Below are 25,910 nucleotides of genomic sequence, written 5' to 3' on the forward strand. Positions count from 1 at the left end.
GTTTTAGATGAAATTAAGCAAAGCAGAATTGATATTGTTTTGGCAAAAAGTAGTTTTATGGAGAATTTTAAAAGTATTTACTACAGAAGATGTAATTTTAGTGATCATGACTTTATTGTTTTTAATATAGATCTGAATAAAATAGAGAAGGGGCCGGGGGTATGGATTTTAAATACAAAAGTCTTAAAAGACAATTTTTATCAAATGGAAATAGAAAATATAATTGTGAACAGCATAAAGAACATGACAAAGTATGAAAGTAACTTGGGAATATGGTGGGACAATCTAAAGTATGATATTAAAAGACATTCGATTTTGTTTTGTAAAAAACTGAGAAGACAGGAAAGGGGGAGAGAAGAAAAGTTACGAAAAGAACTAGAAGAGGAACTAAAACAAAGTGATGGGAAAAATGAAAACACGAATAAAATTATGGAGATAGAAGATGAACTTAAAAAAATAGAAGAAGAGAAATTCCAGGGAGCTATGATAAGAAGTAGAGCGAAATATATGATTGAAGGCGAACGATGCACAAAGTTCTTTTTTGAACTAGAAAAAAACAGACAGAAAACGGAAGAAATTAAATGTATTAAAAATGGAGAAGGAAAGAGATTGACAGATAAGGACAATATTTTAAAGGAAATAAAAAGATTCTATACCAACTTATTTTCAAAACAAGGTGTGGAAGAGGGTGCAAAAGATTTTTTATTGAATAATATTAAGAGTAAAGTAAGTAAGGAAGATAAAACAATGTGCAATAGAGACATCAATAGTGAAGAAATAGAGAGAGCCATAGATGAGATGAAAAACGGCAGGAGTCCTGGTCTGGATGGCTTACCATGTGAATTTTACAAGGTTTTTAAAGGTTCTCTTGTTCCTGTTTTAAGACAAATGTATGAAGAAGTGTGGAAAGGAGGGGCTCTCAGCTCAAGGATGTCAAGAGGTTTAATTAAAATTATATATAAAAAGAAAGGGGACAGGGAAGAGCTGCAGAATTTTAGACCCATAAGCCTTTTAAATTGTGACTACAAGATTTTGGCGAAGATAATGGCAAACAGACTGAAGCGGGTCTTACCAACAGTCATCCAAACTAACCAGGCTTATGCGGTAATAGGCAGAAACATCTCAGACACAGTTAATGGTGTGAGGGACAAAGTCTGGTACATGGAGAAGGCAGGAGTCAGTGGCTTTTTAATTAATGCAGACTTAGAAAAAGCGTTTGATAGGGTAGAGCACGATTTTCTATTTGCGGTTTTAGAAAGATTTGATTTTGGAGAAAACATAATCCGGTGTCTGAGATGTCTCTACGCTGATGCCAAGAGTTGTGTCAAATGCAATGGTTTTTTAACAGATTTTATTCCTTTAACCAGGTCAATAAGACAGGGCTGTCCACTGTCAGCAATACTTTACTCTTTGGTTGCAGAACCTTTAGGACTTGCGATCAATGCTGACAATGGAATAAAAGGGGTAAAGATTGAAGGTTTTAAGAATTTTAACACAGAAACCAAAATTTATCAATATGCAGATGACACAACCCTAATTTTAAAAGATGAGCACAGCATTTTTAAAGCGTTGGATGCCATAGAAATATACAGCCGGGGTTCAGGAGCTCGGATGAATGTTGGCAAAACTGAGATTTTAAAATTAGGAAAGCAAACCGCCTTGTCAAGGACACTGCCTTTTAAAGAAGTAAAAGATAACCTTAAAATTCTGGGGGTGAGAATAGGACCAAATGAAAAAGAAACTACGAAACTGATGTGGGAGGAGACAATCGGGAAAATAAGAAATAGATTGGCATTTTGGAAAAGGAGAAGTCTTACTCTGAAGGGAAAAATTTTAGTTGTTTAATACACTGTTTTTATCCAAAATATGGAGTGTCCTTGGATCAGAGTGTTTGCCATTACCCACAGTTAAAACTCTGAAGCAGTATGTGACTGATTTTATTTGGGATGGTAAGCCAGCTAAAATAGCCTATGAGACTCTGATTGGAAGGGTGGAGGAGGGCGGTCTGGGATTGCTCGATCCATCCATAAGACTGAAGGCTTTAAGAATAAAAACTGTTAAAAATTTCATGAGGGAGGGAGACAAAGAATCGACACGAATTCTGGAATACTTTTTAGACAAAACTTTTAAAATGGGGCCTTCAGCCTTGTGGATGAAAACAAAAGAATATATGACAAACGGCATCCCAGACTTTTATAGGGAAGTTTTAAGGGCTTGGAGTGATTTTATAGGACATGTAGTTTTTAAACCGGAGGGAAAGGAAGAAATTTTAAATCAACCCTTGTTCTTAAATCCGAATTTACGAATTGGAGGAGGGAACTTTTACAAGCACTGGTTTGACGCAGGATTCCGAAAAATCAGAGATCTTTTGTACGAGGTCAGACCGGGATTCTTGCCATTTCAGGCTTTCATTGACGAGATTGGTGCAACAGTAGACGAATGAAATGAAGAAAAAATCAGGAATGAGTACATGACAATAAAAAAAGCAGTTCCTAAAGAATGGTGGACAATTATAGAAAGAAATGAAAAGAAACAAGAGGAAGGTCCAATGAGAATAGAGATGAAGGACACAGGGACACCTTTTAGTGCTCTTGTTTTAAAAGACTTCTATTCTGTTTTTAGAGAAATGGCTTTTATACAACCGAGAGCAAATTCTTATTGGGAAAAGATGTTTGTAGATTTTAACACAAAAGATGTGTGGAGAAACATCAGAACCGGTTTGAAATGCCCTTCGTTAGAAAATTTTGATTTCCTTTTAGCCCACAACTGTGTTTTTAATGAAATGAGACTTTTTAAGATGGGACTTGCGAGGGATGAAACATGCAAAATATGCAAGAAGGAGAAAGAGGGCTTAAAGCATATGTTCTTTAACTGTGAAGAACTGAAAAAACTGACCGCAGTGCTTAAGGAAATGACGAAAGGTTTTGGACAGAATGAGCAGTATGTTGATGAAAATTGGGAGAAGGTGTTTTTATTTGGGATGATACAAGGTAAAAAAGGAAAAAATAACCAGGCACTCAATATAGTTTTGTCAGTGGCTAGGCATACAGTGTGGGTAAGAAGAACGGTTTTGAAGAATAAAGGACGGAAACTGGATATATGCAAACTGTTTGAAAGCAAATTGAAAAGAATAATGGAAGCACTGTATGTCTATTTTAATAATAACGGAATTTTAGAGGTTTTTAACAAAATATTTGTTCTTACTAATCCTTTTGTGCAAATAACTTGGGAGGGTGTAAGAATAATTTTACCAGATGTGATGTAATCAATGTGCCTGTTTGTTTTTTAGAGAAAGTGAAGAAAAAAAGAATAAAAAAAAAAAAAAAAAAAAAAAAAAAATCTCGTCCGATCTCGGAAGCTAAGCAGGGTCGGGCCTGGTTAGTACTTGGATGGGAGACCGCCTGGGAATACCAGGTGCTGTAAGCTTTTTACTTCCAGCAAAGTTTTTGCTATTTTGTTAGAAGAAGAGGGAAGAAAAAAAGAAGAAAAAAAAAAAAAAAAAAAAAAAAATCTCGTCCGATCTCGGAAGCTAAGCAGGGTCGGGCCTGGTTAGTACTTGGATGGGAGACCTCCTGGGAATACCAGGTGCTGTAAGCTTTTTACTTCCAGCAAACGTTTTGGTATTTTTTCTGGCCTCGGAGCAGCCCCTTTTGGACGGATTTGCATTCTTTCACAACCTTTTTGCAAAACAAATAAATGAAGAAATACGCACATATTAAACCACTGTCGTTTTATAATTTGCTACCCCTCTTGGCAAACAGTGGCGTTGCAACTTCCGCGGTGTTGATTATAAATACTGAAAATTCACCCTCTTCTTTCGCTTACGGCCATACTACCCTGAACACGCCCGATCTCGTCCGATCTCGGAAGCTAAGCAGGGTCGGGCCTGGTTAGTAGTTGGATGGGAGACCGCCTGGGAATACCAGGTGCTGTAAGCTTTTTACTTCCAGCAAGCTTTTTGGTATTTTTTCTGGCCTCGGAGAAGCCCCTTTTGGACGGATTTGCATTCTTTCACAACCTGTTTGCAAAACAAATAAATGAAGAATTACGCACATATTAAACCCCTGTTGTTTTATAAATGGCTACCCCTCTTGGCAAACAGTGGGGTTGCAACTTCCGCGGTGTTGATTATAAATAGTGAAAACCCACCCTCTTCTTTCGCTTACGGCCATACTACCCTGAACACGCCCGATCTCGTCCGATCTCGGAAGCTAAGCAGGGTCGGGCCTGGTTAGTACTTGGATGGGAGACCGCCTGCGAATACCAGGTGCTGTAAGCTTTTTACTTCCAGCAAGCTTTTTGGTATTTTTTCTGGCCTCGGAGCAGCCCCTTTTGGACGGATTTGCATTCTTTCACAACCTGTTTGCAAAACAAATAAATGAAGAATTACGCACATATTAAACCCCTGCTGTTCTATAAATGGCTACCCCTCATGCCAAACAGTGGAGTTGCAACTTCCGCGGTGTTGATTATAAATACTGAAAATTCACCCTCTTCTTTCGCTTACGGCCATACTACCCTGAACACGCCCGATCTCGTCCGATCTCGGAAACTAAGCAGGGTCGGGCCTGGTTAGTACTTGGATGGGAGACCGCCTGGGAATACCAGGTGCTGTAAGCTTTTTACTTCCAGCAAACTTTTTGGTATTTTTTCTGGCCTCGGAGAAGCCCCTTTTGGACGGATTTGCATTCTTTCACAACCTGTTTGCAAAACAAATAAATGAAGAATTACGCACATATTAAACCCCTGTTGTTCTATAAATGGCTACCCCTCTTGGCACACAGTGGAGTTGCAACTTCCGCGGTGTTGATTATAAATACTGAAAATTCACCCTGTTCTTTCGCTTACGGCCATACTACCCTGAACACGCCCGATCTCGTCCGATCTTGGAAGCTAAGCCGGGTCGGGCCTGGTTAGTACTTGGATGGGAGACGGCCTGGGAATACCAGGTGCTGTAAGCTTTTTACTTCCAGCAAACTTTTTAGTAGTTTTTCTGGCCTCGGAGCAGCCCTTTTTGGACAGATACAGCATTCTTTCACAACCGGTTTGCAAAACAAATAAATGAAGAATTACGCACATATTAAACCCCTGTTGTTCTATAAATGGCTACCCCTCTTGGCACACAGTGGAGTTGCAACTTCCGCGGTGTTGATTATAAATACTGAAAATTCACCCTGTTCTTTCGCTTACGGCCACACTACCCTGAACACGCCCGATCTCGTCCGATCTCGGAAGCTAAGCAGGGTCGGGCCTAGTTAGTACTTGGATGGGAGACCGCCTGGGAATACCAGGTGCTGTAAGCTTTTTACTTCCAGCAAGCTTTTTGGTATATTTTCTGGCCTCGGAGCAGCCCCTTTTGGACGGATTTGCATTCTTTCACAACCTTTTTGCAAAACAAATAAATGAAGAAATACGCACATATTAAACCCCTGTTGTTTTATAAATGGCTACCCCTCTTGGCAAACAGTGGCGTTGCAACTTCCGCGGTGTTGATTATAAATACTGAAAATTCTCCCTCTTCTTTCGCTTACGGCCATACTACCCTGAACACGCCCGATCTCGTCCGATCTCGGAAGCTAAGCAGGGTCGGGCCTGGTTAGTACTTGGATGGGAGACCGCCTGGGAATACCAGGTGCAGTAAGCTTTTTACTTCCAGCAAACTTTTTGGTATTTTTTCTGGCCTCGGAGCAGCCCCTTTTGGACGGATTTGCATTCTTTCACAACCTGTTTGCAAAACAAATAAATGAAGAAATACGAACATATTAAACCATTGTTGTTTTATAATTTGCTACCCCTCTTGGCAAACAGTGGGGTTGCAACATCCGCGGTGTTGATTATAAATACTGAAAATTCACCCTCTTCTCTCGCTTACGGCCATACTACCCTGAACACGCCCGATCTCGTCCGATCTCGGAAGCTAAGCAGGGTCGGGCCTGGTTAGTACTTGGATGGGAGACCGCCTGGGAATACCAGGTGCTGTAAGCTTTTTACTTCCAGCAAACTTTTTGGTATTTTTTCTGGCCTCGGAGCAGCCCCTTTTGGACGGATTTGCATTCTTTCACAACCTGTTTGCAAAACAAATAAATGAAGAATTACGCACATATTAAACCCCTGTTGTTCTATAAATGGCTACCCCTCTTGGCAAACAGTGGAGTTGCAACTTCCGCGGTGTTGATTATAAATACTGAAAATTCACCCTCTTCTCTCGCTTACGGCCATACTACCCTGAACACGCCCGATCTCGTCCGATCTCGGAAGCTAAGCAGGGTCGGGCCTGGTTAGTACTTGGATGGGAGACCGCCTGGGAATACCAGGTGCTGTAAGCTTTTTACTTCCAGCAAGCTTTTTGGTATATTTTCTGGCCTCGGAGCAGCCCCTTTTGGACGGATTTGCATTCTTTCACAACCTTTTTGCAAAACAAATAAATGAAGAAATACGCACATATTAAACCCCTGTTGTTTTATAAATGGCTACCCCTCTTGGCAAACAGTGGCGTTGCAACTTCCGCGGTGTTGATTATAAATACTGAAAATTCTCCCTCTTCTTTCGCTTACGGCCATACTACCCTGAACACGCCCGATCTCGTCCGATCTCGGAAGCTAAGCAGGGTCGGGCCTGGTTAGTACTTGGATGGGAGACCGCCTGGGAATACCAGGTGCAGTAAGCTTTTTACTTCCAGCAAACTTTTTGGTATTTTTTCTGGCCTCGGAGCAGCCCCTTTTGGACGGATTTGCATTCTTTCACAACCTGTTTGCAAAACAAATAAATGAAGAAATACGAACATATTAAACCATTGTTGTTTTATAATTTGCTACCCCTCTTGGCAAACAGTGGGGTTGCAACATCCGCGGTGTTGATTATAAATACTGAAAATTCACCCTCTTCTCTCGCTTACGGCCATACTACCCTGAACACGCCCGATCTCGTCCGATCTCGGAAGCTAAGCAGGGTCGGGCCTGGTTAGTACTTGGATGGGAGACCGCCTGGGAATACCAGGTGCTGTAAGCTTTTTACTTCCAGCAAACTTTTTGGTATTTTTTCTGGCCTCGGAGCAGCCCCTTTTGGACGGATTTGCATTCTTTCACAACCTGTTTGCAAAACAAATAAATGAAGAATTACGCACATATTAAACCCCTGTTGTTCTATAAATGGCTACCCCTCTTGGCAAACAGTGGAGTTGCAACTTCCGCGGTGTTGATTATAAATACTGAAAATTCACCCTCTTCTCTCGCTTACGGCCATACTACCCTGAACACGCCCGATCTCGTCCGATCTCGGAAGCTAAGCAGGGTCGGGCCTGGTTAGTACTTGGATGGGAGACCGCCTGGGAATACCAGGTGCTGTAAGCTTTTTACTTCCAGCAAACTTTTTGGTATTTTTTCTGGCCTCGGAGCAGCCCCTTTTGGACGGATTTGCATTCTTTCACAACCTGTTTGCAAAACAAATAAATGAAGAAATACGAACATATTAAACCATTGTTGTTTTATAATTTGCTACCCCTCTTGGCAAACAGTGGGGTTGCAACATCCGCGGTGTTGATTATAAATACTGAAAATTCACCCTCTTCTCTCGCTTACGGCCATACTACCCTGAACACGCCCGATCTCGTCCGATCTCGGAAGCTAAGCAGGGTCGGGCCTGGTTAGTACTTGGATGGGAGACCGCCTGGGAATACCAGGTGCTGTAAGCTTTTTACTTCCAGCAAACTTTTTGGTATTTTTTCTGGCCTCGGAGCAGCCCCTTTTGGACGGATTTGCATTCTTTCACAACCTGTTTGCAAAACAAATAAATGAAGAATTACGCACATATTAAACCCCTGTTGTTCTATAAATGGCTACCCCTCTTGGCAAACAGTGGAGTTGCAACTTCCGCGGTGTTGATTATAAATACTGAAAATTCACCCCCTTCTCTCGCTTACGGCCATACTACCCTGAAAACGCCCGATCTCGTCCGATCTCGGAAGCTAAGCAGGGTCGGGCCTGGTTAGTACTTGGATGGGAGACCGTCTGGGAATACCAGGTGCTGTAAGCTTTTTACTTCCAGCAAACTTTTTGGTATTTTTTCTGGCCTCGGAGCAGCCCCTTTTGGACGGATTTGCATTCTTTCACAACCTGTTTGCAAAACAAATAAATGAAGAATTACGCACATATTAAACCCCTGTTGTTCTATAAATGGCTACCCCTCTTGGCAAACAGTGGAGTTGCAACTTCCGCGGTGTTGATTATAAATACTGAAAATTCACCCTCTTCTTTCGCTTACGGCCATACTACCCTGAAAACGCTCGATCTCGTCCGATCTCGGAAGCTAAGCAGGGTCGGGCCTGGTTAGTACTTGGATGGGAGACCGCCTGGGAATACCAGGTGCTGTAAGCTTTTTACTTCCAGCAAACTTTTTGGTATTTTTTCTGGCCTCGGAGCAGCCCCTTTTGGACGGATTTGCATTCTTTCACAACCTTTTTGCAAAACAAATAAATGAAGAAATACGAACATATTAAACCATTGTTGTTTTATAATTTGCTACCCCTCTTGGCAAACAGTGGGGTTGCAACTTCCGCGGTGTTGATTATAAATACTGAAAATTCACCCCCTTCTCTCGCTAACGGCCATACTACCCTGAACACGCCCGATCTCGTCCGATCTCGGAAGCTAAGCAGGGTCGGGCCTGGTTAGTACTTGAATGGGAGACCGCCTGGGAATACCAGGTGCTGTAAGCTTTTTACTTTTAGCAAACTTTTTGGTATTTTTTCTGGCCTCGGAGCAGCCCCTTTTGGACGGATTTGCATTCTTTCACAACCTGTTTGCAAAACAAATAAATGAAGAATTACGCACATATTAAACCCCTGTTGTTCTATAAATTGCTACCCCTCTTGGCAAACAGTGGAGTTGCAACTTCCGCGGTGTTGATTATAAATACTGAAAATTCACCCTCTTCTTTCGCTTACGGCCATACTACCCTGAACACGCCCGATCTCGTCCGATCTCGGAAGCTAAGCAGGGTCGGGCCTGGTTAGTAGTTGGATGGGAGACCGCCTGGGAATACCAGGTGCTGTAAGCTTTTTACTTCCAGCAAGCTTTTTGGTATTTTTTCTGGCCTCGGAGAAGCCCCTTTTGGACGGATTTGCATTCTTTCACAACCTGTTTGCAAAACAAATAAATGAAGAATTACGCACATATTAAACCCCTGTTGTTTTATAAATGGCTACCCCTCTTGGCAAACAGTGGGGTTGCAACTTCCGCGGTGTTGATTATAAATAGTGAAAATCCACCCTCTTCTTTCGCTTACGGCCATACTACCCTGAACACGCCCGATCTCGTCCGATCTCGGAAGCTAAGCAGGGTCGGGCCTGGTTAGTACTTGGATGGGAGACCGCCTGCGAATACCAGGTGCTGTAAGCTTTTTACTTCCAGCAAACTTTTTGGTATTTTTTCTGGCCTCGGAGCAGCCCCTTTTGGACGGATTTGCATTCTTTCACAACCTGTTTGCAAAACAAATAAATGAAGAATTACGCACATATTAAACCCCTGTTGTTTTATAAATGGCTACCCCTCTTGGCAAACAGTGGCGTTGCAACTTCCGCGGTGTTGATTATAAATACTGAAAATTCACCCTCTTCTTTCGCTTACGGCCATACTACCCTGAACACGCCCGATCTCGTCCGATCTCGGAAACTAAGCAGGGTCGGGCCTGGTTAGTACTTGGATGGGAGACCGCCTGGGAATACCAGGTGCTGTAAGCTTTTTACTTCCAGCAAGCTTTTTGGTATTTTTTCTGGCCTCGGAGCAGCCCCTTTTGGGCGGATTTGCATTCTTTCACAACCTGTTTGCAAAACAAATAAATGAAGAATTACGCACATATTAAACCCCTGCTGTTCTATAAATGGCTACCCCTCATGCCAAACAGTGGAGTTGCAACTTCCGCGGTGTTGATTATAAATACTGAAAATTCACCCTCTTCTTTCGCTTACGGCCATACTACCCTGAACACGCCCGATCTCGTCCGATCTCGGAAACTAAGCAGGGTCGGGCCTGGTTAGTACTTGGATGGGAGACCGCCTGGGAATACCAGGTGCTGTAAGCTTTTTACTTCCAGCAAACTTTTTGGTATTTTTTCTGGCCTCGGAGAAGCCCCTTTTGGACGGATTTGCATTCTTTCACAACCTGTTTGCAAAACAAATAAATGAAGAATTACGCACATATTAAACCCCTGTTGTTCTATAAATGGCTACCCCTCTTGGCACACAGTGGAGTTGCAACTTCCGCGGTGTTGATTATAAATACTGAAAATTCACCCTGTTCTTTCGCTTACGGCCATACTACCCTGAACACGCCCGATCTCGTCCGATCTTGGAAGCTAAGCCGGGTCGGGCCTGGTTAGTACTTGGATGGGAGACGGCCTGGGAATACCAGGTGCTGTAAGCTTTTTACTTCCAGCAAACTTTTTAGTAGTTTTTCTGGCCTCGGAGCAGCCCTTTTTGGACAGATACAGCATTCTTTCACAACCGGTTTGCAAAACAAATAAATGAAGAATTACGCACATATTAAACCCCTGTTGTTCTATAAATGGCTACCCCTCTTGGCACACAGTGGAGTTGCAACTTCTGCGGTGTTGATTATAAATACTGAAAATTCACCCTGTTCTTTCGCTTACGGCCACACTACCCTGAACACGCCCGATCTCGTCCGATCTCGGAAGCTAAGCAGGGTCGGGCCTAGTTAGTACTTGGATGGGAGACCGCCTGGGAATACCAGGTGCTGTAAGCTTTTTACTTCCAGCAAACGTTTTGGTATTTTTTCTGGCCTCGGAGCAGCCCCTTTTGGACGGATTTGCATTCTTTCACAACCTGTTTGCAAAACAAATAAATGAAGAATTACGCACATATTAAACCCCTGTTGTTCTATAAATGGCTACCCCTCTTGGCAAACAGTGGAGTTGCAACTTCCGCGGTGTTGATTATAAATACTGAAAATTCACCCTCTTCTCTCGCTTACGGCCATACTACCCTGAACACGCCCGATCTCGTCCGATCTCGGAAGCTAAGCAGGGTCGGGCCTGGTTAGTACTTGGATGGGAGACCGCCTGGGAATACCAGGTGCTGTAAGCTTTTTACTTCCAGCAAACTTTTTGGTATTTTTTCTGGCCTCGGAGCAGCCCCTTTTGGACGGATTTGCATTCTTTCACAACCTGTTTGCAAAACAAATAAATGAAGAAATACGAACATATTAAACCATTGTTGTTTTATAATTTGCTACCCCTCTTGGCAAACAGTGGGGTTGCAACATCCGCGGTGTTGATTATAAATACTGAAAATTCACCCTCTTCTCTCGCTTACGGCCATACTACCCTGAACACGCCCGATCTCGTCCGATCTCGGAAGCTAAGCAGGGTCGGGCCTGGTTAGTACTTGGATGGGAGACCGCCTGGGAATACCAGGTGCTGTAAGCTTTTTACTTCCAGCAAACTTTTTGGTATTTTTTCTGGCCTCGGAGCAGCCCCTTTTGGACGGATTTGCATTCTTTCACAACCTGTTTGCAAAACAAATAAATGAAGAATTACGCACATATTAAACCCCTGTTGTTCTATAAATGGCTACCCCTCTTGGCAAACAGTGGAGTTGCAACTTCCGCGGTGTTGATTATAAATACTGAAAATTCACCCCCTTCTCTCGCTTACGGCCATACTACCCTGAAAACGCCCGATCTCGTCCGATCTCGGAAGCTAAGCAGGGTCGGGCCTGGTTAGTACTTGGATGGGAGACCGTCTGGGAATACCAGGTGCTGTAAGCTTTTTACTTCCAGCAAACTTTTTGGTATTTTTTCTGGCCTCGGAGCAGCCCCTTTTGGACGGATTTGCATTCTTTCACAACCTGTTTGCAAAACAAATAAATGAAGAATTACGCACATATTAAACCCCTGTTGTTCTATAAATGGCTACCCCTCTTGGCAAACAGTGGAGTTGCAACTTCCGCGGTGTTGATTATAAATACTGAAAATTCACCCTCTTCTTTCGCTTACGGCCATACTACCCTGAAAACGCTCGATCTCGTCCGATCTCGGAAGCTAAGCAGGGTCGGGCCTGGTTAGTACTTGGATGGGAGACCGCCTGGGAATACCAGGTGCTGTAAGCTTTTTACTTCCAGCAAACTTTTTGGTATTTTTTCTGGCCTCGGAGCAGCCCCTTTTGGACGGATTTGCATTCTTTCACAACCTTTTTGCAAAACAAATAAATGAAGAAATACGAACATATTAAACCATTGTTGTTTTATAATTTGCTACCCCTCTTGGCAAACAGTGGGGTTGCAACTTCCGCGGTGTTGATTATAAATACTGAAAATTCACCCCCTTCTCTCGCTAACGGCCATACTACCCTGAACACGCCCGATCTCGTCCGATCTCGGAAGCTAAGCAGGGTCGGGCCTGGTTAGTACTTGAATGGGAGACCGCCTGGGAATACCAGGTGCTGTAAGCTTTTTACTTTTAGCAAACTTTTTGGTATTTTTTCTGGCCTCGGAGCAGCCCCTTTTGGACGGATTTGCATTCTTTCACAACCTGTTTGCAAAACAAATAAATGAAGAATTACGCACATATTAAACCCCTGTTGTTCTATAAATTGCTACCCCTCTTGGCAAACAGTGGAGTTGCAACTTCCGCGGTGTTGATTATAAATACTGAAAATTCACCCTCTTCTTTCGCTTACGGCCATACTACCCTGAACACGCCCGATCTCGTCCGATCTCGGAAGCTAAGCAGGGTCGGGCCTGGTTAGTAGTTGGATGGGAGACCGCCTGGGAATACCAGGTGCTGTAAGCTTTTTACTTCCAGCAAGCTTTTTGGTATTTTTTCTGGCCTCGGAGAAGCCCCTTTTGGACGGATTTGCATTCTTTCACAACCTGTTTGCAAAACAAATAAATGAAGAATTACGCACATATTAAACCCCTGTTGTTTTATAAATGGCTACCCCTCTTGGCAAACAGTGGGGTTGCAACTTCCGCGGTGTTGATTATAAATAGTGAAAATCCACCCTCTTCTTTCGCTTACGGCCATACTACCCTGAACACGCCCGATCTCGTCCGATCTCGGAAGCTAAGCAGGGTCGGGCCTGGTTAGTACTTGGATGGGAGACCGCCTGCAAATACCAGGTGCTGTAAGCTTTTTACTTCCAGCAAACTTTTTGGTATTTTTTCTGGCCTCGGAGCAGCCCCTTTTGGACGGATTTGCATTCTTTCACAACCTGTTTGCAAAACAAATAAATGAAGAATTACGCACATATTAAACCCCTGTTGTTTTATAAATGGCTACCCCTCTTGGCAAACAGTGGCGTTGCAACTTCCGCGGTGTTGATTATAAATACTGAAAATTCACCCTCTTCTTTCGCTTACGGCCATACTACCCTGAACACGCCCGATCTCGTCCGATCTCGGAAACTAAGCAGGGTCGGGCCTGGTTAGTACTTGGATGGGAGACCGCCTGGGAATACCAGGTGCTGTAAGCTTTTTACTTCCAGCAAGCTTTTTGGTATTTTTTCTGGCCTCGGAGCAGCCCCTTTTGGGCGGATTTGCATTCTTTCACAACCTGTTTGCAAAACAAATAAATGAAGAATTACGCACATATTAAACCCCTGCTGTTCTATAAATGGCTACCCCTCATGCCAAACAGTGGAGTTGCAACTTCCGCGGTGTTGATTATAAATACTGAAAATTCACCCTCTTCTTTCGCTTACGGCCATACTACCCTGAACACGCCCGATCTCGTCCGATCTCGGAAACTAAGCAGGGTCGGGCCTGGTTAGTACTTGGATGGGAGACCGCCTGGGAATACCAGGTGCTGTAAGCTTTTTACTTCCAGCAAACTTTTTGGTATTTTTTCTGGCCTCGGAGAAGCCCCTTTTGGACGGATTTGCATTCTTTCACAACCTGTTTGCAAAACAAATAAATGAAGAATTACGCACATATTAAACCCCTGTTGTTCTATAAATGGCTACCCCTCTTGGCACACAGTGGAGTTGCAACTTCCGCGGTGTTGATTATAAATACTGAAAATTCACCCTGTTCTTTCGCTTACGGCCATACTACCCTGAACACGCCCGATCTCGTCCGATCTTGGAAGCTAAGCCGGGTCGGGCCTGGTTAGTACTTGGATGGGAGACGGCCTGGGAATACCAGGTGCTGTAAGCTTTTTACTTCCAGCAAACTTTTTAGTAGTTTTTCTGGCCTCGGAGCAGCCCTTTTTGGACAGATACAGCATTCTTTCACAACCGGTTTGCAAAACAAATAAATGAAGAATTACGCACATATTAAACCCCTGTTGTTCTATAAATGGCTACCCCTCTTGGCACACAGTGGAGTTGCAACTTCTGCGGTGTTGATTATAAATACTGAAAATTCACCCTGTTCTTTCGCTTACGGCCACACTACCCTGAACACGCCCGATCTCGTCCGATCTCGGAAGCTAAGCAGGGTCGGGCCTAGTTAGTACTTGGATGGGAGACCGCCTGGGAATACCAGGTGCTGTAAGCTTTTTACTTCCAGCAAACGTTTTGGTATTTTTTCTGGCCTCGGAGCAGCCCCTTTTGGACGGATTTGCATTCTTTCACAACCTGTTTGCAAAACAAATAAATGAAGAATTACGCACATATTAAACCCCTGTTGTTCTATAAATGGCTACCCCTCTTGGCAAACAGTGGAGTTGCAACTTCCGCGGTGTTGATTATAAATACTGAAAATTCACCCTCTTCTCTCGCTTACGGCCATACTACCCTGAACACGCCCGATCTCGTCCGATCTCGGAAGCTAAGCAGGGTCGGGCCTGGTTAGTACTTGGATGGGAGACCGCCTGGGAATACCAGGTGCTGTAAGCTTTTTACTTCCAGCAAACTTTTTGGTATTTTTTCTGGCCTCGGAGCAGCCCCTTTTGGACGGATTTGCATTCTTTCACAACCTGTTTGCAAAACAAATAAATGAAGAAATACGAACATATTAAACCATTGTTGTTTTATAATTTGCTACCCCTCTTGGCAAACAGTGGGGTTGCAACATCCGCGGTGTTGATTATAAATACTGAAAATTCACCCTCTTCTCTCGCTTACGGCCATACTACCCTGAACACGCCCGATCTCGTCCGATCTCGGAAGCTAAGCAGGGTCGGGCCTGGTTAGTACTTGGATGGGAGACCGCCTGGGAATACCAGGTGCTGTAAGCTTTTTACTTCCAGCAAACTTTTTGGTATTTTTTCTGGCCTCGGAGCAGCCCCTTTTGGACGGATTTGCATTCTTTCACAACCTGTTTGCAAAACAAATAAATGAAGAATTACGCACATATTAAACCCCTGTTGTTCTATAAATGGCTACCCCTCTTGGCAAACAGTGGAGTTGCAACTTCCGCGGTGTTGATTATAAATACTGAAAATTCACCCCCTTCTCTCGCTTACGGCCATACTACCCTGAAAACGCCCGATCTCGTCCGATCTCGGAAGCTAAGCAGGGTCGGGCCTGGTTAGTACTTGGATGGGAGACCGTCTGGGAATACCAGGTGCTGTAAGCTTTTTACTTCCAGCAAACTTTTTGGTATTTTTTCTGGCCTCGGAGCAGCCCCTTTTGGACGGATTTGCATTCTTTCACAACCTGTTTGCAAAACAAATAAATGAAGAATTACGCACATATTAAACCCCTGTTGTTCTATAAATGGCTACCCCTCTTGGCAAACAGTGGAGTTGCAACTTCCGCGGTGTTGATTATAAATACTGAAAATTCACCCTCTTCTTTCGCTTACGGCCATACTACCCTGAAAACGCTCGATCTCGTCCGATCTCGGAAGCTAAGCAGGGTCGGGCCTGGTTAGTACTTGGATGGGAGACCGCCTGGGAATACCAGGTGCTGTAAGCTTTTTACTTCCAGCAAACTTTTTGGTATTTTTTCTGGCCTCGGAGCAGCCCCTTTTGGACGGATTTGCATTCTTTCACAACCTTTTTGCAAAACAAATAAATGAAGAAATACGAACATATTAAACCATTGTTGTTTTATAATTTGCTACCCCTCTTGGCAAACAGTGGGGTTGCAACTTCCGCGGTGTTGATTATAAATACTGAAAATTCACCCCCTTCTCTCGCTAACGGCCATACTACCCTGAACACGCCCGATCTCGTCCGATCTCGGAAGCTAAGCAGGGTCGGGCCTGGTTAGTACTTGAATGGGAGACCGCCTGGGAATACCAGGTGCTGTAAGCTTTTTACTTTTAGCAAACTTTTTGGTATTTTTTCTGGCCTCGGAGCAGCCCCTTTTGGACGGATTTGCATTCTTTCACAACCTGTTTGCAAAACAAATAAATGAAGAATTACGCACATATTAAACCCCTGTTGTTCTATAAATTGCTACCCCTCTTGGCAAACAGTGGAGTTGCAACTTCCGCGGTGTTGATTATAAATACTGAAAATTCACCCTCTTCTTTCGCTTACGGCCATACTACCCTGAACACGCCCGATCTCGTCCGATCTCGGAAGCTAAGCAGGGTCGGGCCTGGTTAGTAGTTGGATGGGAGACCGCCTGGGAATACCAGGTGCTGTAAGCTTTTTACTTCCAGCAAGCTTTTTGGTATTTTTTCTGGCCTCGGAGAAGCCCCTTTTGGACGGATTTGCATTCTTTCACAACCTGTTTGCAAAACAAATAAATGAAGAATTACGCACATATTAAACCCCTGTTGTTTTATAAATGGCTACCCCTCTTGGCAAACAGTGGGGTTGCAACTTCCGCGGTGTTGATTATAAATAGTGAAAATCCACCCTCTTCTTTCGCTTACGGCCATACTACCCTGAACACGCCCGATCTCGTCCGATCTCGGAAGCTAAGCAGGGTCGGGCCTGGTTAGTACTTGGATGGGAGACCGCCTGCAAATACCAGGTGCTGTAAGCTTTTTACTTCCAGCAAACTTTTTGGTATTTTTTCTGGCCTCGGAGCAGCCCCTTTTGGACGGATTTGCATTCTTTCACAACCTGTTTGCAAAACAAATAAATGAAGAATTACGCACATATTAAACCCCTGTTGTTTTATAAATGGCTACCCCTCTTGGCAAACAGTGGCGTTGCAACTTCCGCGGTGTTGATTATAAATACTGAAAATTCACCCTCTTCTTTCGCTTACGGCCATACTACCCTGAACACGCCCGATCTCGTCCGATCTCGGAAACTAAGCAGGGTCGGGCCTGGTTAGTACTTGGATGGGAGACCGCCTGGGAATACCAGGTGCTGTAAGCTTTTTACTTCCAGCAAGCTTTTTGGTATTTTTTCTGGCCTCGGAGCAGCCCCTTTTGGGCGGATTTGCATTCTTTCACAACCTGTTTGCAAAACAAATAAATGAAGAATTACGCACATATTAAACCCCTGCTGTTCTATAAATGGCTACCCCTCATGCCAAACAGTGGAGTTGCAACTTCCGCGGTGTTGATTATAAATACTGAAAATTCACCCTCTTCTTTCGCTTACGGCCATACTACCCTGAACACGCCCGATCTCGTCCGATCTCGGAAACTAAGCAGGGTCGGGCCTGGTTAGTACTTGGATGGGAGACCGCCTGGGAATACCAGGTGCTGTAAGCTTTTTACTTCCAGCAAACTTTTTGGTATTTTTTCTGGCCTCGGAGAAGCCCCTTTTGGACGGATTTGCATTCTTTCACAACCTGTTTGCAAAACAAATAAATGAAGAATTACGCACATATTAAACCCCTGTTGTTCTATAAATGGCTACCCCTCTTGGCACACAGTGGAGTTGCAACTTCCGCGGTGTTGATTATAAATACTGAAAATTCACCCTGTTCTTTCGCTTACGGCCATACTACCCTGAACACGCCCGATCTCGTCCGATCTTGGAAGCTAAGCCGGGTCGGGCCTGGTTAGTACTTGGATGGGAGACGGCCTGGGAATACCAGGTGCTGTAAGCTTTTTACTTCCAGCAAACTTTTTAGTAGTTTTTCTGGCCTCGGAGCAGCCCTTTTTGGACAGATACAGCATTCTTTCACAACCGGTTTGCAAAACAAATAAATGAAGAATTACGCACATATTAAACCCCTGTTGTTCTATAAATGGCTACCCCTCTTGGCACACAGTGGAGTTGCAACTTCTGCGGTGTTGATTATAAATACTGAAAATTCACCCTGTTCTTTCGCTTACGGCCACACTACCCTGAACACGCCCGATCTCGTCCGATCTCGGAAGCTAAGCAGGGTCGGGCCTAGTTAGTACTTGGATGGGAGACCGCCTGGGAATACCAGGTGCTGTAAGCTTTTTACTTCCAGCAAACGTTTTGGTATTTTTTCTGGCCTCGGAGCAGCCCCTTTTGGACGGATTTGCATTCTTTCACAACCTTTTTGCAAAACAAATAAATGAAGAAATACGCACATATTAAACCACTGTCGTTTTATAATTTGCTACCCCTCTTGGCAAACAGTGGCGTTGCAACTTCCGCGGTGTTTATTATAAATACTGAAAATTCACCCTCTTCTTTCGCTTACGGCCATACTACCCTGAACACGCCCGATCTCGTCCGATCTCGGAAGCTAAGCAGGGTCGGGCCTGGTTAGAACTTGGATGGGAGACCGCCTGGGAATACCAGGTGCTGTAAGCTTTTTACTTCCAGCAAGCTTTTTGGTATTTTTTCTGGCCTCGGAGCAGCCCCTTTTGGACGGATTTGCATTCTTTCACAACCTTTTTGCAAAACAAATAAATGAAGAAATACGCACATATTAAACCCCTGTTGTTTTATAAATGGCTACCCCTCTTGGCAAACAGTGGCGTTGCAACTTCCGCGGTGTTGATTATAAATACTGAAAATTCTCCCTCTTCTTTCGCTTACGGCCATACTACCCTGAACACGCCCGATCTCGTCCGATCTCGGAAGCTAAGCAGGGTCGGGCCTGGTTAGTACTTGGATGGGAGACCGCCTGGGAATACCAGGTGCAGTAAGCTTTTTACTTCCAGCAAACTTTTTGGTATTTTTTCTGGCCTCGGAGCAGCCCCTTTTGGACGGATTTGCATTCTTTCACAACCTGTTTGCAAAACAAATAAATGAAGAAATACGAACATATTAAACCATTGTTGTTTTATAATTTGCTACCCCTCTTGGCAAACAGTGGGGTTGCAACATCCGCGGTGTTGATTATAAATACTGAAAATTCACCCTCTTCTCTCGCTTACGGCCATACTACCCTGAACACGCCCGATCTCGTCCGATCTCGGAAGCTAAGCAGGGTCGGGCCTGGTTAGTACTTGGATGGGAGACCGCCTGGGAATACCAGGTGCTGTAAGCTTTTTACTTCCAGCAAACTTTTTGGTATTTTTTCTGGCCTCGGAGCAGCCCCTTTTGGACGGATTTGCATTCTTTCACAACCTGTTTGCAAAACAAATAAATGAAGAAATACGAACATATTAAACCATTGTTGTTTTATAATTTGCTACCCCTCTTGGCAAACAGTGGGGTTGCAACATCCGCGGTGTTGATTATAAATACTGAAAATTCACCCTCTTCTCTCGCTTACGGCCATACTACCCTGAACACGCCCGATCTCGTCCGATCTCGGAAGCTAAGCAGGGTCGGGCCTGGTTAGTACTTGGATGGGAGACCGCCTGGGAATACCAGGTGCTGTAAGCTTTTTACTTCCAGCAAACTTTTTGGTATTTTTTCTGGCCTCGGAGCAGCCCCTTTTGGACGGATTTGCATTCTTTCACAACCTTTTTGCAAAACAAATAAATGAAGAAATACGAACATATTAAACCATTGTTGTTTTATAATTTGCTACCCCTCTTGGCACACAGTGGCGTTGCAACTTCCGTGGTGTAATTATAAATACTAAAAATTCTCCCTCTTCTTTCGCTTACGGCCATACTACCCTGAACACGCCCGATCTCGTCCGATCTCGGAAGCTAAGCAGGGTCGGGCCTGGTTAGTACTTGGATGGGAGACCGCCTGGGAATACCAGGTGCTGTAAGCTTTTTACTTCCAGCAAACTTTTTGGTATTTTTTCTGGCCTCGGAGCAGCCCCTTTTGGACGGATTTGCATTCTTTCACAACCTGTTTGCAAAACAAATAAATGAAGAATTACACATATTAAACCCCTGTTGTTCTATAAATGGCTACCCCTCTTGGCAAACAGTGGAGTTGCAACTTCCGCGGTGTTGATTATAAATACTGAAAATTCACGCTCTTCTCTCGCTTACGGCCATACTACCCTGAACACGCCCGATCTCGTCCGATCTCGGAAGCTAAGCAGGGTCGGGCCTGGTTAGTACTTGGATGGGACACCGCCTGGGAATACCAGGTGCTGTAAGCTTTTTACTTCCAGCAAACTTTTTGGTATTTTTTCTGGCCTCGGAGCAGCCCCTTTTGGACGGATTTGCATTCTTTCACAACCTTTTTGCAAAACAAATAAATGAAGAATTACGCACATATTAAACCCCTGTTGTTCTATAAATTGCTACCCCTCTTGGCAAACAGTGGAGTTGCAACTTCCGCGGTGTTGATTATAAATACTGAAAATTCACCCTCTTCTTTCGCTTACGGCCATACTACCCTGAACACGCCCGATCTCGTCCGATCTCGGAAGCTAAGCAGGGTCGGGCCCGGTTAGTACTTGGATGGGAGACCGCCTGGGAATACCAGGTGCTGTAAGCTTTTTACTTCCAGCAAACTTTTTGGTATTTTTTCTGGCCTCGGAGCAGCCCCTTTTGGACGGATTTGCATTCTTTCACAACCTGTTTGCAAAACAAATAAATGAAGAATTATGCACATATTAAACCCCTGTTGTTCTATAAATGGCTACCCCTCTTGGCAAACAGTGGAGTTGCAACTTCCGCGGTGTTGATTATAAATACTGAAAATTCACCTCATTCGCTTACGGCCATACTACCCTGAAAACGCCCGATCTCGTCCGATCTCGGAAGCTAAGCAGGGTCGGGCCTGGTTAGTACTTGGATGGGAGACCGCCTGGGAATACCAGGTGCTGTAAGCTTTTTACTTCCAGCAAACTTTTTGGTATTTTTTCTGGCCTCGGAGCAGCCCCTTTTGGACGGATTTGCATTCTTTCACAACCTGTTTGCAAAACAAATAAATGAAGAATTACACATATTAAACCCCTGTTGTTCTATAAATGGCTACCCCTCTTGGCAAACAGTGGAGTTGCAACTTCCGCGGTGTTGATTATAAATACTGAAAATTCACCCTCTTCTTTCGCTTACGGCCATACTACCCTGAAAACGCTCGATCTCGTCCGATCTCGGAAGCTAAGCAGGGTCGGGCCTGGTTAGTACTTGGATGGGAGACCGCCTGGGAATACCAGGTGCTGTAAGCTTTTTACTTCCAGCAAACTTTTTGGTATTTTTTCTGGCCTCGGAGCAGCCCCTTTTGGACGGATTTGCATTCTTTCACAACCTTTTTGCAAAACAAATAAATGAAGAAATACGAACATATTAAACCATTGTTGTTTTATAATTTGCTACCCCTCTTGGCAAACAGTGGGGTTGCAACATCCGCGGTGTTGATTATAAATACTGAAAATTCACCCTCTTCTCTCGCTTACGGCCATACTACCCTGAACACGCCCGATCTCGTCCGATCTCGGAAGCTAAGCAGGGTCGGGCCTGGTTAGTACTTGGATGGGAGACCGCCTGGGAATACCAGGTGCTGTAAGCTTTTTACTTCCAGCAAACTTTTTGGTATTTTTTCTGGCCTCGGAGCAGCCCCTTTTGGACGGATTTGCATTCTTTCACAACCTTTTTGCAAAACAAATAAATGAAGAAATACGAACATATTAAACCATTGTTGTTTTATAATTTGCTACCCCTCTTGGCACACAGTGGCGTTGCAACTTCCGTGGTGTAATTATAAATACTAAAAATTCTCCCTCTTCTTTCGCTTACGGCCATACTACCCTGAACACGCCCGATCTCGTCCGATCTCGGAAGCTAAGCAGGGTCGGGCCTGGTTAGTACTTGGATGGGAGACCGCCTGGGAATACCAGGTGCTGTAAGCTTTTTACTTCCAGCAAACTTTTTGGTATTTTTTCTGGCCTCGGAGCAGCCCCTTTTGGACGGATTTGCATTCTTTCACAACCTGTTTGCAAAACAAATAAATGAAGAATTACACATATTAAACCCCTGTTGTTCTATAAATGGCTACCCCTCTTGGCAAACAGTGGAATTGCAACTTCCGCGGTGTTGATTATAAATACTGAAAATTCACGCTCTTCTCTCGCTTACGGCCATACTACCCTGAACACGCCCGATCTCGTCCGATCTCGGAAGCTAAGCAGGGTCGGGCCTGGTTAGTACTTGGATGGGAGACCGCCTGGGAATACCAGGTGCTGTAAGCTTTTTACTTCCAGCAAACTTTTTGGTATTTTTTCTGGCCTCGGAGCAGCCCCTTTTGGACGGATTTGCATTCTTTCACAACCTTTTTGCAAAACAAATAAATGAAGAAATACGAACATATTAAACCATTGTTGTTTTATAATTTGCTACCCCTCTTGGCAAACAGTGGGGTTGCAACATCCGCGGTGTTGATTATAAATACTGAAAATTCACCCTCTTCTCTCGCTTACGGCCATACTACCCTGAACACGCCCGATCTCGTCCGATCTCGGAAGCTAAGCAGGGTCGGGCCTGGTTAGTACTTGGATGGGAGACCGCCTGGGAATACCAGGTGCTGTAAGCTTTTTACTTCCAGCAAACTTTTTGGTATTTTTTCTGGCCTCGGAGCAGCCCCTTTTGGACGGATTTGCATTCTTTCACAACCTGTTTGCAAAACAAATAAATGAAGAATTATGCACATATTAAACCCCTGTTGTTCTATAAATGGCTACCCCTCTTGGCAAACAGTGGAGTTGCAACTTCCGCGGTGTTGATTATAAATACTGAAAATTCACCTCATTCGCTTACGGCCATACTACCCTGAAAACGCCCGATCTCGTCCGATCTCGGAAGCTAAGCAGGGTCGGGCCTGGTTAGTACTTGGATGGGAGACCGCCTGGGAATACCAGGTGCTGTAAGCTTTTTACTTCCAGCAAACTTTTTGGTATTTTTTCTGGCCTCGGAGCAGCCCCTTTTGGACGGATTTGCATTCTTTCACAACCTTTTTGCAAAACAAATAAATGAAGAAATACGAACATATTAAACCATTGTTGTTTTATAATTTGCTACCCCTCTTGGCAAACAGTGGGGTTGCAACTTCCGCGGTGTTGATTATAAATACTGAAAATTCACCCCCTTCTCTCGCTTACGGCCATACTACCCTGAACACGCCCGATCTCGTCCGATCTCGGAAGCTAAGCAGGGTCGGGCCTGGTTAGTACTTGGATGGGAGACCGCCTGCGAATACCAGGTGCTGTAAGCTTTTTACTTCCAGCAAACTTTTTGGTATTTTTTCTGGCCTCGGAGCAGCCCCTTTTGGACGGATTTGCATTCTTTCACAACCTGTTTGCAAAACAAATAAATGAAGAATTACACACATATTAAACCCCTGCTGTTCTATAAATGGCTACCCCTCATGCCAAACAGTGGAGTTGCAACTTCCGCGGTGTTGATTATAAATACTGAAAATTCACCCTCTTCTTTCGCTTACGGCCATACTACCCTGAACACGCCCGATCTCGTCCGATCTCGGAAACTAAGCAGGGTCGGGCCTGGTTAGTACTTGGATGGGAGACCGCCTGGGAATACCAGGTGCTGTAAGCTTTTTACTTCCAGCAAACTTTTTGGTATTTTTTCTGGCCTCGGAGAAGCCCCTTTTGGACGGATTTGCATTCTTTCACAACCTGTTTGCAAAACAAATAAATGAAGAATTACGCACATATTAAACCCCTGTTGTTCTATAAATGGCTACCCCTCTTGGCAAACAGTGGCGTTGCAACTTCCGCGGTGTTGATTATAAATACTGAAAATCCACCCTCTTCTTTCGCTTACGGCCATACTACCCTGAACACGCCCGATCTCGTCCGATCTCGGAAGCTAAGCAGGGTCGGGCCTGGTTAGTACTTGGATGGGAGACCGCCTGGGAATACCAGGTGCTGTAAGCTTTTTACTTCCAGCAAACTTTTTGGTATTTTTTCTGGCCTCGGAGCAGCCCCTTTTGGACGGATTTGCATTCTTTCACAACCTTTTTGCAAAACAAATAAATGAAGAAATACGCACATATTAAACCATTGTTGTTTTATAATTTGCTACCCCTCTTGGCAAACAGTGGGGTTGCAACTTCCGCGGTGTTGATTATAAATACTGAAAATTCACCCTCTTCTCTCGCTTACGGCCATACTACCCTGAACCCGCCCGATCTCGTCCGATCTCGGAAGCTAAGCAGGGTCGGGCCTGGTTAGTACTTGGATGGGAGACCGCCTGGGAATACCGGGTGCTCTAAGCTTTTTACTTCCAGCAAACTTTTTGGTATTTTTTCTGGCCTCGGAGCAGCCCCTTTCTGACGGATTTGCATTCTTTCACAACCTGTTTGCAAAACAAATAAATGAAGAATTACGCACATATTAAACCCCTGTTGTTCTATAAATGGCTACCCCTCTTGGCAAACAGTGGAGTTGCAACTTCCGCGGTGTTGATTATAAATACTGAAAATTCACCCTCTTCTCTCGCTTACGGTCATACTACCCTGAACCCGCCCGATCTCGTCCGATCTCGGAAGCTAAGCAGGGTCGGGCCTGGTTAGTACTTGGATGGGAGACCGCCTGGGAATACCAGGTGCTGTAAGCTTTTTACTTCCAGCAAACTTTTTGGTATTTTTTCTGGCCTCGGAGCAGCCCCTTTTGGACGGATTTGCATTCTTTCACAACCTTTTTGCAAAACAAATAAATGAAGAATTACACACATATTAAACCACTGTTGTTTTATAATTTGCTACCCCTCTTGGCACACAGTGGCGTTGCAACTTCCGTGGTGTGATTATAAATACTGAAAATTCTCCCTCTTCTTTCGCTTACGGCCATACTACCCTGAACACGCCCGATCTCGTCCGATCTCGGAAGCTAAGCAGGATCGGGCCTGGTTAGTACTTGAATGGGAGACCGCCTGGGAATACCAGGTGCTGTAAGCTTTTTACTTCCAGCAAACTTTTTAGTAGTTTTTCTGGCCTCGGAGCAGCCCCTTTTGGACAGATACAGCATTCTTTCACAACCGGTTTGCAAAACAAATAAATGAAGAATTACGCACATATTAAACCCCTGTTGTTTTATAAATGGCTACCCCTCTTGGCAAACAGTGGGGTTGCAACTTCCGCGGTGTTGATTATAAATAGTGAAAATCCACCCTCTTCTTTCGCTTACGGCCATACTACCCTGAACACGCCCGATCTCGTCCGATCTCGGAAGCTAAGCAGGGTCGGGCCTGGTTAGTACTTGGATGGGAGACCGCCTGCGAATACCAGGTGCTGTAAGCTTTTTACTTCCAGCAAACTTTTTGGTATTTTTTCTGGCCTCGGAGCAGCCCCTTTTGGACGGATTTGCATTCTTTCACAACCTGTTTGCAAAACAAATAAATGAAGAATTACACATATTAAACCCCTGTTGTTCTATAAATGGCTACCCCTCTTGGCAAACAGTGGAGTTGCAACTTCCGCGGTGTTGATTATAAATACTGAAAATTCACCCTCCTCTTTCGCTTACGGCCATACTACCCTGAAAACGCTCGATCTCGTCCGATCTCGGAAGCTAAGCAGGGTCGGGCCTGGTTAGTACTTGGATGGGAGACCGCCTGGGAATACCAGGTGCTGTAAGCTTTTTACTTCCAGCAAACTTTTTGGTATTTTTTCTGGCCTCGGAGCAGCCCCTTTTGGACGGATTTGCATTCTTTCACAACCTTTTTGCAAAACAAATAAATGAAGAAATACGAACATATTAAACCATTGTTGTTTTATAATTTGCTACCCCTCTTGGCAAAC

The 25,910-nt window shown here is 44.2% G+C and overlaps 65 non-coding genes across 65 annotated transcripts; all 65 read left to right on the forward strand.

The window, feature by feature from the left end:
• The first annotated feature begins 3,819 nt into the window (after positions 1-3,819).
• LOC148375883 (5S ribosomal RNA) lies at positions 3,820-3,938 on the forward strand. The gene has a single exon (XR_015847408.1). It is a non-coding gene; the product is annotated as a 5S ribosomal RNA (ribosomal RNA).
• Positions 3,939-4,160: 222 nt separating this feature from the next.
• Positions 4,161-4,279, forward strand: LOC148375884 (5S ribosomal RNA). Its single transcript, XR_015847392.1, has one exon. It is a non-coding gene; the product is annotated as a 5S ribosomal RNA (ribosomal RNA).
• A 222-nt stretch (positions 4,280-4,501) lies between these two features.
• On the forward strand, positions 4,502-4,620 carry LOC148375885 (5S ribosomal RNA). Its single transcript, XR_015847681.1, has one exon. It is a non-coding gene; the product is annotated as a 5S ribosomal RNA (ribosomal RNA).
• Positions 4,621-4,842: 222 nt separating this feature from the next.
• Positions 4,843-4,961, forward strand: LOC148375886 (5S ribosomal RNA). Its single transcript, XR_015848161.1, has one exon. It is a non-coding gene; the product is annotated as a 5S ribosomal RNA (ribosomal RNA).
• Positions 4,962-5,184: 223 nt separating this feature from the next.
• On the forward strand, positions 5,185-5,303 carry LOC148375887 (5S ribosomal RNA). The gene has a single exon (XR_015847947.1). It is a non-coding gene; the product is annotated as a 5S ribosomal RNA (ribosomal RNA).
• A 222-nt stretch (positions 5,304-5,525) lies between these two features.
• Positions 5,526-5,644, forward strand: LOC148375888 (5S ribosomal RNA). Its single transcript, XR_015847708.1, has one exon. It is a non-coding gene; the product is annotated as a 5S ribosomal RNA (ribosomal RNA).
• Positions 5,645-5,866: 222 nt separating this feature from the next.
• On the forward strand, positions 5,867-5,985 carry LOC148375889 (5S ribosomal RNA). Its single transcript, XR_015849239.1, has one exon. It is a non-coding gene; the product is annotated as a 5S ribosomal RNA (ribosomal RNA).
• Positions 5,986-6,207: 222 nt separating this feature from the next.
• LOC148375890 (5S ribosomal RNA) lies at positions 6,208-6,326 on the forward strand. The gene has a single exon (XR_015849240.1). It is a non-coding gene; the product is annotated as a 5S ribosomal RNA (ribosomal RNA).
• A 222-nt stretch (positions 6,327-6,548) lies between these two features.
• Positions 6,549-6,667, forward strand: LOC148375891 (5S ribosomal RNA). The gene has a single exon (XR_015847712.1). It is a non-coding gene; the product is annotated as a 5S ribosomal RNA (ribosomal RNA).
• A 222-nt stretch (positions 6,668-6,889) lies between these two features.
• Positions 6,890-7,008, forward strand: LOC148375892 (5S ribosomal RNA). The gene has a single exon (XR_015849241.1). It is a non-coding gene; the product is annotated as a 5S ribosomal RNA (ribosomal RNA).
• A 222-nt stretch (positions 7,009-7,230) lies between these two features.
• Positions 7,231-7,349, forward strand: LOC148375893 (5S ribosomal RNA). Its single transcript, XR_015849242.1, has one exon. It is a non-coding gene; the product is annotated as a 5S ribosomal RNA (ribosomal RNA).
• A 222-nt stretch (positions 7,350-7,571) lies between these two features.
• Positions 7,572-7,690, forward strand: LOC148375894 (5S ribosomal RNA). Its single transcript, XR_015849243.1, has one exon. It is a non-coding gene; the product is annotated as a 5S ribosomal RNA (ribosomal RNA).
• A 222-nt stretch (positions 7,691-7,912) lies between these two features.
• LOC148375895 (5S ribosomal RNA) lies at positions 7,913-8,031 on the forward strand. Its single transcript, XR_015847853.1, has one exon. It is a non-coding gene; the product is annotated as a 5S ribosomal RNA (ribosomal RNA).
• A 222-nt stretch (positions 8,032-8,253) lies between these two features.
• On the forward strand, positions 8,254-8,372 carry LOC148375896 (5S ribosomal RNA). The gene has a single exon (XR_015847354.1). It is a non-coding gene; the product is annotated as a 5S ribosomal RNA (ribosomal RNA).
• Positions 8,373-8,594: 222 nt separating this feature from the next.
• Positions 8,595-8,713, forward strand: LOC148375897 (5S ribosomal RNA). The gene has a single exon (XR_015847747.1). It is a non-coding gene; the product is annotated as a 5S ribosomal RNA (ribosomal RNA).
• Positions 8,714-8,935: 222 nt separating this feature from the next.
• Positions 8,936-9,054, forward strand: LOC148375898 (5S ribosomal RNA). The gene has a single exon (XR_015847413.1). It is a non-coding gene; the product is annotated as a 5S ribosomal RNA (ribosomal RNA).
• Positions 9,055-9,276: 222 nt separating this feature from the next.
• On the forward strand, positions 9,277-9,395 carry LOC148375899 (5S ribosomal RNA). The gene has a single exon (XR_015847393.1). It is a non-coding gene; the product is annotated as a 5S ribosomal RNA (ribosomal RNA).
• A 222-nt stretch (positions 9,396-9,617) lies between these two features.
• Positions 9,618-9,736, forward strand: LOC148375900 (5S ribosomal RNA). The gene has a single exon (XR_015847682.1). It is a non-coding gene; the product is annotated as a 5S ribosomal RNA (ribosomal RNA).
• Positions 9,737-9,958: 222 nt separating this feature from the next.
• Positions 9,959-10,077, forward strand: LOC148375901 (5S ribosomal RNA). Its single transcript, XR_015847684.1, has one exon. It is a non-coding gene; the product is annotated as a 5S ribosomal RNA (ribosomal RNA).
• Positions 10,078-10,299: 222 nt separating this feature from the next.
• On the forward strand, positions 10,300-10,418 carry LOC148375902 (5S ribosomal RNA). Its single transcript, XR_015848163.1, has one exon. It is a non-coding gene; the product is annotated as a 5S ribosomal RNA (ribosomal RNA).
• Positions 10,419-10,641: 223 nt separating this feature from the next.
• On the forward strand, positions 10,642-10,760 carry LOC148375903 (5S ribosomal RNA). Its single transcript, XR_015847950.1, has one exon. It is a non-coding gene; the product is annotated as a 5S ribosomal RNA (ribosomal RNA).
• Positions 10,761-10,982: 222 nt separating this feature from the next.
• LOC148375904 (5S ribosomal RNA) lies at positions 10,983-11,101 on the forward strand. The gene has a single exon (XR_015849244.1). It is a non-coding gene; the product is annotated as a 5S ribosomal RNA (ribosomal RNA).
• Positions 11,102-11,323: 222 nt separating this feature from the next.
• LOC148375905 (5S ribosomal RNA) lies at positions 11,324-11,442 on the forward strand. The gene has a single exon (XR_015849245.1). It is a non-coding gene; the product is annotated as a 5S ribosomal RNA (ribosomal RNA).
• A 222-nt stretch (positions 11,443-11,664) lies between these two features.
• Positions 11,665-11,783, forward strand: LOC148375906 (5S ribosomal RNA). Its single transcript, XR_015847897.1, has one exon. It is a non-coding gene; the product is annotated as a 5S ribosomal RNA (ribosomal RNA).
• A 222-nt stretch (positions 11,784-12,005) lies between these two features.
• Positions 12,006-12,124, forward strand: LOC148375907 (5S ribosomal RNA). Its single transcript, XR_015847356.1, has one exon. It is a non-coding gene; the product is annotated as a 5S ribosomal RNA (ribosomal RNA).
• A 222-nt stretch (positions 12,125-12,346) lies between these two features.
• On the forward strand, positions 12,347-12,465 carry LOC148375908 (5S ribosomal RNA). Its single transcript, XR_015847748.1, has one exon. It is a non-coding gene; the product is annotated as a 5S ribosomal RNA (ribosomal RNA).
• A 222-nt stretch (positions 12,466-12,687) lies between these two features.
• LOC148375909 (5S ribosomal RNA) lies at positions 12,688-12,806 on the forward strand. Its single transcript, XR_015847414.1, has one exon. It is a non-coding gene; the product is annotated as a 5S ribosomal RNA (ribosomal RNA).
• A 222-nt stretch (positions 12,807-13,028) lies between these two features.
• On the forward strand, positions 13,029-13,147 carry LOC148375910 (5S ribosomal RNA). Its single transcript, XR_015847841.1, has one exon. It is a non-coding gene; the product is annotated as a 5S ribosomal RNA (ribosomal RNA).
• Positions 13,148-13,369: 222 nt separating this feature from the next.
• On the forward strand, positions 13,370-13,488 carry LOC148375911 (5S ribosomal RNA). The gene has a single exon (XR_015847685.1). It is a non-coding gene; the product is annotated as a 5S ribosomal RNA (ribosomal RNA).
• A 222-nt stretch (positions 13,489-13,710) lies between these two features.
• On the forward strand, positions 13,711-13,829 carry LOC148375912 (5S ribosomal RNA). The gene has a single exon (XR_015847686.1). It is a non-coding gene; the product is annotated as a 5S ribosomal RNA (ribosomal RNA).
• Positions 13,830-14,051: 222 nt separating this feature from the next.
• On the forward strand, positions 14,052-14,170 carry LOC148375913 (5S ribosomal RNA). The gene has a single exon (XR_015848164.1). It is a non-coding gene; the product is annotated as a 5S ribosomal RNA (ribosomal RNA).
• A 223-nt stretch (positions 14,171-14,393) lies between these two features.
• LOC148375914 (5S ribosomal RNA) lies at positions 14,394-14,512 on the forward strand. Its single transcript, XR_015847951.1, has one exon. It is a non-coding gene; the product is annotated as a 5S ribosomal RNA (ribosomal RNA).
• A 222-nt stretch (positions 14,513-14,734) lies between these two features.
• On the forward strand, positions 14,735-14,853 carry LOC148375915 (5S ribosomal RNA). Its single transcript, XR_015849246.1, has one exon. It is a non-coding gene; the product is annotated as a 5S ribosomal RNA (ribosomal RNA).
• Positions 14,854-15,075: 222 nt separating this feature from the next.
• LOC148375916 (5S ribosomal RNA) lies at positions 15,076-15,194 on the forward strand. The gene has a single exon (XR_015849247.1). It is a non-coding gene; the product is annotated as a 5S ribosomal RNA (ribosomal RNA).
• Positions 15,195-15,416: 222 nt separating this feature from the next.
• On the forward strand, positions 15,417-15,535 carry LOC148375917 (5S ribosomal RNA). The gene has a single exon (XR_015847914.1). It is a non-coding gene; the product is annotated as a 5S ribosomal RNA (ribosomal RNA).
• Positions 15,536-15,757: 222 nt separating this feature from the next.
• Positions 15,758-15,876, forward strand: LOC148375918 (5S ribosomal RNA). The gene has a single exon (XR_015847357.1). It is a non-coding gene; the product is annotated as a 5S ribosomal RNA (ribosomal RNA).
• Positions 15,877-16,098: 222 nt separating this feature from the next.
• LOC148375919 (5S ribosomal RNA) lies at positions 16,099-16,217 on the forward strand. Its single transcript, XR_015847749.1, has one exon. It is a non-coding gene; the product is annotated as a 5S ribosomal RNA (ribosomal RNA).
• A 222-nt stretch (positions 16,218-16,439) lies between these two features.
• On the forward strand, positions 16,440-16,558 carry LOC148375920 (5S ribosomal RNA). Its single transcript, XR_015847416.1, has one exon. It is a non-coding gene; the product is annotated as a 5S ribosomal RNA (ribosomal RNA).
• A 222-nt stretch (positions 16,559-16,780) lies between these two features.
• Positions 16,781-16,899, forward strand: LOC148375921 (5S ribosomal RNA). Its single transcript, XR_015847845.1, has one exon. It is a non-coding gene; the product is annotated as a 5S ribosomal RNA (ribosomal RNA).
• A 222-nt stretch (positions 16,900-17,121) lies between these two features.
• On the forward strand, positions 17,122-17,240 carry LOC148375922 (5S ribosomal RNA). The gene has a single exon (XR_015847689.1). It is a non-coding gene; the product is annotated as a 5S ribosomal RNA (ribosomal RNA).
• Positions 17,241-17,462: 222 nt separating this feature from the next.
• Positions 17,463-17,581, forward strand: LOC148375923 (5S ribosomal RNA). The gene has a single exon (XR_015847691.1). It is a non-coding gene; the product is annotated as a 5S ribosomal RNA (ribosomal RNA).
• Positions 17,582-17,803: 222 nt separating this feature from the next.
• On the forward strand, positions 17,804-17,922 carry LOC148375924 (5S ribosomal RNA). The gene has a single exon (XR_015848165.1). It is a non-coding gene; the product is annotated as a 5S ribosomal RNA (ribosomal RNA).
• A 223-nt stretch (positions 17,923-18,145) lies between these two features.
• Positions 18,146-18,264, forward strand: LOC148375925 (5S ribosomal RNA). The gene has a single exon (XR_015847952.1). It is a non-coding gene; the product is annotated as a 5S ribosomal RNA (ribosomal RNA).
• A 222-nt stretch (positions 18,265-18,486) lies between these two features.
• Positions 18,487-18,605, forward strand: LOC148375926 (5S ribosomal RNA). The gene has a single exon (XR_015847863.1). It is a non-coding gene; the product is annotated as a 5S ribosomal RNA (ribosomal RNA).
• A 222-nt stretch (positions 18,606-18,827) lies between these two features.
• Positions 18,828-18,946, forward strand: LOC148375927 (5S ribosomal RNA). The gene has a single exon (XR_015847715.1). It is a non-coding gene; the product is annotated as a 5S ribosomal RNA (ribosomal RNA).
• Positions 18,947-19,168: 222 nt separating this feature from the next.
• LOC148375928 (5S ribosomal RNA) lies at positions 19,169-19,287 on the forward strand. Its single transcript, XR_015849248.1, has one exon. It is a non-coding gene; the product is annotated as a 5S ribosomal RNA (ribosomal RNA).
• A 222-nt stretch (positions 19,288-19,509) lies between these two features.
• On the forward strand, positions 19,510-19,628 carry LOC148375929 (5S ribosomal RNA). Its single transcript, XR_015849249.1, has one exon. It is a non-coding gene; the product is annotated as a 5S ribosomal RNA (ribosomal RNA).
• Positions 19,629-19,849: 221 nt separating this feature from the next.
• On the forward strand, positions 19,850-19,968 carry LOC148375930 (5S ribosomal RNA). Its single transcript, XR_015849250.1, has one exon. It is a non-coding gene; the product is annotated as a 5S ribosomal RNA (ribosomal RNA).
• Positions 19,969-20,188: 220 nt separating this feature from the next.
• On the forward strand, positions 20,189-20,307 carry LOC148375931 (5S ribosomal RNA). The gene has a single exon (XR_015847374.1). It is a non-coding gene; the product is annotated as a 5S ribosomal RNA (ribosomal RNA).
• Positions 20,308-20,529: 222 nt separating this feature from the next.
• LOC148375932 (5S ribosomal RNA) lies at positions 20,530-20,648 on the forward strand. The gene has a single exon (XR_015849464.1). It is a non-coding gene; the product is annotated as a 5S ribosomal RNA (ribosomal RNA).
• Positions 20,649-20,866: 218 nt separating this feature from the next.
• On the forward strand, positions 20,867-20,985 carry LOC148375933 (5S ribosomal RNA). The gene has a single exon (XR_015847441.1). It is a non-coding gene; the product is annotated as a 5S ribosomal RNA (ribosomal RNA).
• Positions 20,986-21,205: 220 nt separating this feature from the next.
• LOC148375934 (5S ribosomal RNA) lies at positions 21,206-21,324 on the forward strand. The gene has a single exon (XR_015847358.1). It is a non-coding gene; the product is annotated as a 5S ribosomal RNA (ribosomal RNA).
• Positions 21,325-21,546: 222 nt separating this feature from the next.
• LOC148375935 (5S ribosomal RNA) lies at positions 21,547-21,665 on the forward strand. Its single transcript, XR_015849251.1, has one exon. It is a non-coding gene; the product is annotated as a 5S ribosomal RNA (ribosomal RNA).
• A 221-nt stretch (positions 21,666-21,886) lies between these two features.
• On the forward strand, positions 21,887-22,005 carry LOC148375936 (5S ribosomal RNA). Its single transcript, XR_015849252.1, has one exon. It is a non-coding gene; the product is annotated as a 5S ribosomal RNA (ribosomal RNA).
• A 220-nt stretch (positions 22,006-22,225) lies between these two features.
• Positions 22,226-22,344, forward strand: LOC148375937 (5S ribosomal RNA). Its single transcript, XR_015849253.1, has one exon. It is a non-coding gene; the product is annotated as a 5S ribosomal RNA (ribosomal RNA).
• Positions 22,345-22,566: 222 nt separating this feature from the next.
• LOC148375938 (5S ribosomal RNA) lies at positions 22,567-22,685 on the forward strand. Its single transcript, XR_015849254.1, has one exon. It is a non-coding gene; the product is annotated as a 5S ribosomal RNA (ribosomal RNA).
• Positions 22,686-22,903: 218 nt separating this feature from the next.
• On the forward strand, positions 22,904-23,022 carry LOC148375939 (5S ribosomal RNA). The gene has a single exon (XR_015847462.1). It is a non-coding gene; the product is annotated as a 5S ribosomal RNA (ribosomal RNA).
• Positions 23,023-23,244: 222 nt separating this feature from the next.
• LOC148375940 (5S ribosomal RNA) lies at positions 23,245-23,363 on the forward strand. The gene has a single exon (XR_015847396.1). It is a non-coding gene; the product is annotated as a 5S ribosomal RNA (ribosomal RNA).
• A 222-nt stretch (positions 23,364-23,585) lies between these two features.
• LOC148375941 (5S ribosomal RNA) lies at positions 23,586-23,704 on the forward strand. Its single transcript, XR_015847695.1, has one exon. It is a non-coding gene; the product is annotated as a 5S ribosomal RNA (ribosomal RNA).
• A 222-nt stretch (positions 23,705-23,926) lies between these two features.
• On the forward strand, positions 23,927-24,045 carry LOC148375942 (5S ribosomal RNA). The gene has a single exon (XR_015849255.1). It is a non-coding gene; the product is annotated as a 5S ribosomal RNA (ribosomal RNA).
• A 222-nt stretch (positions 24,046-24,267) lies between these two features.
• LOC148375943 (5S ribosomal RNA) lies at positions 24,268-24,386 on the forward strand. Its single transcript, XR_015848055.1, has one exon. It is a non-coding gene; the product is annotated as a 5S ribosomal RNA (ribosomal RNA).
• A 222-nt stretch (positions 24,387-24,608) lies between these two features.
• On the forward strand, positions 24,609-24,727 carry LOC148375944 (5S ribosomal RNA). The gene has a single exon (XR_015847487.1). It is a non-coding gene; the product is annotated as a 5S ribosomal RNA (ribosomal RNA).
• Positions 24,728-24,948: 221 nt separating this feature from the next.
• Positions 24,949-25,067, forward strand: LOC148375945 (5S ribosomal RNA). The gene has a single exon (XR_015847743.1). It is a non-coding gene; the product is annotated as a 5S ribosomal RNA (ribosomal RNA).
• Positions 25,068-25,290: 223 nt separating this feature from the next.
• LOC148375946 (5S ribosomal RNA) lies at positions 25,291-25,409 on the forward strand. Its single transcript, XR_015847397.1, has one exon. It is a non-coding gene; the product is annotated as a 5S ribosomal RNA (ribosomal RNA).
• Positions 25,410-25,629: 220 nt separating this feature from the next.
• Positions 25,630-25,748, forward strand: LOC148375947 (5S ribosomal RNA). The gene has a single exon (XR_015847359.1). It is a non-coding gene; the product is annotated as a 5S ribosomal RNA (ribosomal RNA).
• The last annotated feature ends 162 nt before the right edge of the window (positions 25,749-25,910 follow it).

Source organism: Urocampus carinirostris, chromosome 1 (genome assembly GCF_059441175.1).
Source record: "Urocampus carinirostris isolate Australia breed hairy pipefish chromosome 1, RoL_Ucar_1.0, whole genome shotgun sequence".
Classification (NCBI taxonomy): domain Eukaryota; kingdom Metazoa; phylum Chordata; class Actinopteri; order Syngnathiformes; family Syngnathidae; genus Urocampus; species Urocampus carinirostris.